Source organism: Sinocyclocheilus anshuiensis, unplaced genomic scaffold, assembly GCF_001515605.1.
Source record: "Sinocyclocheilus anshuiensis isolate Anshui unplaced genomic scaffold, SAMN03320099.WGS_v1.1 scaffold1135, whole genome shotgun sequence".
In the NCBI taxonomy this organism is placed as follows: Eukaryota; Metazoa; Chordata; class Actinopteri; order Cypriniformes; family Cyprinidae; genus Sinocyclocheilus; species Sinocyclocheilus anshuiensis.
The window spans coordinates 244358-250185 of record NW_015546093.1 but is presented as its reverse complement, the minus strand read 5'-3'; the positions used below and the strand labels follow the sequence as shown (position 1 = coordinate 250185).

Below are 5828 nucleotides of genomic sequence, written 5' to 3'. Positions count from 1 at the left end.
AGTGAAAAGGGACCCCTTTCAAACAGTGTCGCGTTCCGAACGTTGTTTAAGCGACATACACTGGTATTACGGTATTTAAAAAATTCATATAATAACAAAAATAAACATCGGTATTCGGTATGAACCGGTATACCACCCAGCACTAGGACATAGTATCACATCATACAATTGCTTCTTTAACGGACCGCTCTGTCACATAGTTCCATGCACCCCGTCACTGTAAACTGGCCTGTCAATAATCGTCAGTTATAATCCTCCACATTTCATGTAATTTAACTTCCTACCGTATCAGAGAGAAAAGTAGTAGCACGTTGAGGGGCTCCTTTTGCTTTAATTACTGCCTCAATTCAGCGTGGCATGAATGTGAGCCAAAATCATCACAATTAAAAGAACCAAAGACTTAAACTGCTTCAGTCTGTGTGCATTGAATTTATTTAATACACGAGTTTCACAATTTGAGTTGAATTACTGAAATAAATGAACTTTTCCACGACATTCTAATTTATTGAGATGCACCTGTATATATATATTTTTTTTACCAGGTTAAATGTTGATTATTAGTAGCTCAAATCCCTTTATCTAAACCTTTCTACTTAACCATCAGTTGCTCACATCCACCATGTTCGTAGTTTTTTAATGCTTTTTATTCGTGTTTGTAGTTCTGAACCGAATCCTTTGCCAAAACACAATGGATTGTGGGCAATATTAGCCAATAGTGTGTGCACGGATCCACATTTCAAAAATTGACCTGAAATAGTAGACCAGCCGGGGACTTTTGGCACTCTTTTCAACATACTATGCTTGGGGGACACATATTCTAATCTCACATACAATTTAGGGTGGATAGTATGAACATAGGGAGGCAGGGCGAGATTATCAGCAGTGTTGGGAGTAACGCATTACAAAAGTAATAATATTACAGTAGTATATTACGTTTTGCTGTAACGCAGTAATATAACGCATTACTAATAAAATTTGGGTAATATTATTACTCGTTACAATCTCAGTAACGCAAGTTACAACAACATATTTTAACTCTAAATTAAGAGGTGAATTTACCAACACCGCAAAACAGCACCAGAGAAAAAATTTAGAGGGGGTACAAAAAACTAATTAAATTGAGTGAAAATAGCGCCTATAAGCTTCAGCATACAAATTCAGCCACCTTGTGTTTTTTTATATACAGCAGCTTCGAAAAAGGCATATTTTAGATTTTTTTTTCTGTGATATAAACTTCTCATGTGCCACTGTTATTATTAGTAATATAACTTTAATGCCAACTGCCAAATATGACACTTACAAATTTATAAACGCACATAGAACAGAGAGAAAGTAGGGATTTTTTTAAATTTTACAATTTTATTTTTATTTATTTTTTTACACATATATATTTAGTCATTTTTTTCTGACCATCAAGTGTCAGTCACACTTAATGCCAACTGGCAGGAAAACATGGTAAATTCTAACAATTCTTTTACAATAGATAAAGTGCCGACAATTCATACAACTATTTCCACACAGTGGCCTCCCCGTGCTGAGATGCGTCGTATCATGTGTCGACGATAGCCAGAGATATTGTCAAAACAAAGCATCAAAAATTGGCAATATTAAGAGGATTTAGCATTTCCAAGTAATGTAGGCCTGTTACATTCTTCTTATTATTAGGCCTATTATTATTATTAGGTTACTTTTATTATTAAATGACATGAAATTATTGCGCTGCAATAATTTCATTTCGCATTATGGCGCACTGTGAGGATAATTTAAATTTAGGCTATTAGCTTAGGCTACTCCTCATTGAAAATGTTTTTTTAAAGTTTTTTTAAACAGGTCTATTAACTTATACAATTGAATTAAAGGCCTATAATTAAAATTATTAACACTGCAGTCATCAATGAAAATTAAGAGCAGCTTTATTTCGTGCACAGATTTTCAAAAACAACCTGTTTAACGCGAAATATGTTTCTTCTCATGTTTTTCACTATACTGGCCACAAGACAAATATTAAGGGAATAATTTAAGACAGTTATACCATCATCAGCCTATATTGAAGTAATTTTGTCTCTTGTTGTCTCAGAGAATATGCGCCGTTAATGCAGCGTTAGAAAGCTCCGTCAGTTTTACTTTCTCTATAGGCTAGTGAATTGACTGACGTTCACAGGCATAACTCTTGCGGACAGTTTGCGCTTTGCTTGCTTGTGTTGCTTGACCCCTCCCCCATAATATCAATCGTTTATAGGCCACATATTAGGCAAATTTTTTTTATGTTTATTTTTTTAATGTTAATAAAAGTGACAACAAAAATAACGGGGCTGTGCCGGTAAGTTTCTGATGGGCCCCGTCAAGCCCTGCCCTAGCGCCACCACTGATTAGCCTAATTCGATTTGGTTTGTTTAGCAACTTATATTTTTCATTCTTGTTTTTTTCTGAAACCGTTCAAAATCGCCTATAGGCTAGGTATTGTGTTTATTGTTTGTACATTATAACATTTTGCTTTATTTACCGGTGTTATTTATGAATGTAATAATGCGGTTTCTGCTTATCTGTGTTTAACCTAAACTACAACGTAACATTAATGTAGACCTACATACCGGCATCAAAATATGATTTTATAATTTTATGCTATATAGACCTACCACATTACCCTCCACTGGGTGTAGAATGAGCAGCAATAAACTACATTTTGGCATTTTATAATACTTATATTTTGGTGAAAGTAACTCAAAAGTAGTGTAACGCATTACAATTCAGAGACAGTAATATTGTAATGTAACTAATTACTTTCAAAAGACAGTAACTAGTAATATATAATGTATTACATTTTGGAAGTAACTTGCCCAACACTGATTATCAGTGAGTAAACGCATCTACTCTAGTAAGCGTGCGCTGCACTGCCGTTTGAACTTTGAGCCGAGTGGATAAATCGTCCGTGTGGTGCGGTTCAAATGAGTTTCGTTGTGCTTTTGGCGCATAAAAATTATATCAAACATTTATCGAACTTTTGTTATAATTTTATCAAGGAAAATTATGTCACTATAATTAGTAGGAATGCTCAGATCAGGATTTTTGCAACAATAGACTGCAATGATAGAGCATGGAATAGCCAGGACAATTTTTTATATAACTCCGACTGGATTCGTCTGAAAGAAGAAAGTCATATACACCTAAGATGCCTCGGGGGTGAGTAAAGCACAGCCTAATTTTTATTTTTGGGTGAACAAACCCTTTAATGCTGTAGCGTCTGGACCAATCAAAAACAATTTTTCATTTGATTTAACTAATTAATTATAACTAGTTATGATTAATTATTCATATTTCCCTTATGAGCTGATTCGCTACAATGCTATTGAGTAGGCTAATATGGCCTAAGAAGATATTTTGTTTTATAAATAAATGTTCATTTAAAAGCAGTCCACAATCAGCGTATTATGTTACCGTTACCCCATACGGCTCTGACGAGGTTTTGTTCCGTCAACTCACAAAAGACTATTTTTAGCCAAGCAGCGCAGAGTGCCGCTTCAGTTATAAACACAAGCACTGACTAGAGCGAATTTTTCATTGTTTCTCGAAACATCATAGCATTTCCACACTGGCGATGACATGACTGCGACGCCAAATCATTTATGTCCCCACGCATCATGTACGTCCTCATGCGTTGATGTCATCTAATTGCAATCAGTTCGTGAGATCAGCCAAGTGCAGTGAGTACCGATCGAGTCATAAAATGTGATTATCGGCCGATACCGATCTCTGGCCGATCGATCGGAGCATCCCTAAAAATTAACATTAGCATTTTATCGCCCAGCCCTAGATTCCAACAATATTGTTCTCTATTCTCACAGAATTAGAATGATTATTAAAACTTAATAGTTGTTAAAGTTGTCACCCTTGGTTTGACAGGGCCTTAACAGAACTCTTAACAGATATTATTATAGTTTTATCAAACAGTGATCAGAAACCACATTTCAAATAAACCCAATAATGAAATCAATATAGGGTATATTATTTAGAGTAAAATCATCTGGTTGCAACCTGACACCAAATTTAAGACACAATTTCAAGTGTAAACACTCAAACTCAAGCCAAAGCATTACAACAACAGGGTGCCAAGTGCTCAATTTGGAAACAGTAATTCGGTGTGAGCTGTGTTTTAAACATCACTAGACTATTAAAAATAGACAATTGACCTTTTTGCCTGAAAAATTTTGCTAATGTGACTATACATTTGACTAGACTAATTGGGCCTGAATTTCATTTGGAAAATGGGGGGAAATTCCCCCTTTAGGTGGTTCTTATGGGGGGGGGGATTTTTTTTAATTTGAGGGGGGAGTTGCGGTATTTTTTAGACATTTTAAAACCACAATAATCCAAACTAAATGTTTCGTCACACAGTGTATTTGTGTTTTACAATTTATAATGTTGCTGATTCATATTTATATTGTGAGGAAGATACTTAAAAAGAACTTTAAATTAAATTCACAGTTTGAAATCATTTTAACTAAAAAAGACAAGTAAACAGTCAGTAATAGAATAAGAATAGATAAATGACAAGCAATGGCACAAAACAAATACAACAACAAAATACAAATAAAAAGAACTGTGCTTTAAGTTTTTCAGGTAGGTATAACTGTAATATTCAGGTACAGAAATACTACAGAAACAGGATAATCTATTTAGCTTTAAAATAACACTGGTTAGTCTTCAATAGAGCCTGACCCATATGGGTTTTTTGGGGGCCAATGCCGATCCCGATATTAGGGAGTAAAAAAAGACAGATACCGATATATCGGCCGATATTCTTTATGTGTAGGCTATACCGTATAGGGGTCGACCGATTATCGCCGCCAATATTAAGCATTTTTATGATTATCGGTATCGGTCATTTTCGAAACCGATTCTCCGATAAAATAACTTAATTTTTAAACGCGCTATTTGGCTCTGATGCAGCCTGTCAGAACTCACCACTCTCTGGCCTAAAGCAATCTCCGCCCACCGCCCATCTGATTTGTTGGGAGTCACGAGTCCGACCAATCAATGCAGAATTCATTCTCACTCCGAAAGCACTTGCTAACTGCAGCTGCTTCAGTGATCACGCATCAGTTGTCTCTCAAAGGTAAGGCAGCAGCAGACGTTGCTTAATTTACAATTAATCACAATGAACTAATGTTACACTGAAGTTGCAAAACACCTCAATATTATCTATGATTTCCGCGATGCAGAAAATGTTGACGGAATCCAGTCATATAAATGTAATTTACTGTATGACGCAGAATGTCACGTAATTTGTCAAAGTTTGGATGAATTAATCAAAAGTAGGTCAGTACACTTAAATAGAGTCGCGATATGGACTAGTATCTGTAAATATTAAGCCGCAAAAATAATATTTAAATATGAATCCTGCATGTTCTGCGTGTCTTTGTGTATGTAACGCGGTTTTGTTTTCTACGCATACTAAGTGTGCGACGCTCGCGGTGATTTCAGCTTCTGTCATCTCACTACATGAGGACATAAATACATGAACAACATCTCCAGAACTGCTCTGACTCCCTCTGAGAGTCACTTCATGAGTGTTGGAGTGGTAGAGATCAAGGTTTCCCCCGTAACGCTGTACACAAAGCAGCGCTCCTCTGACAAACACTGCTTTATCAGATATTACATGCAAGATTAAATGAAAATGACGAACAAAATTTTCTTAAAAAGTTTTGTTCCTTAAGGAACTTAAAGAAATTATCAGAAATATACAGGTGCATGTCAATAAATTAGAATGTCATGGAAAAGTTCATTTATTTCAGTAATTCAACTCAAATTGTGAAACTCGTGTATTAAAT

General features: G+C 35.4%; 1 protein-coding gene across 1 annotated transcript in view; it reads right to left on the bottom strand.

Annotated features, from left to right (window-relative positions):
* LOC107700122 (protein phosphatase 1B-like) overlaps positions 1-5828 on the bottom strand; it is a 64743-nt gene that overhangs the window by 22472 nt on the left and 36443 nt on the right. The gene's annotated exons all lie outside the window — the stretch shown is intronic.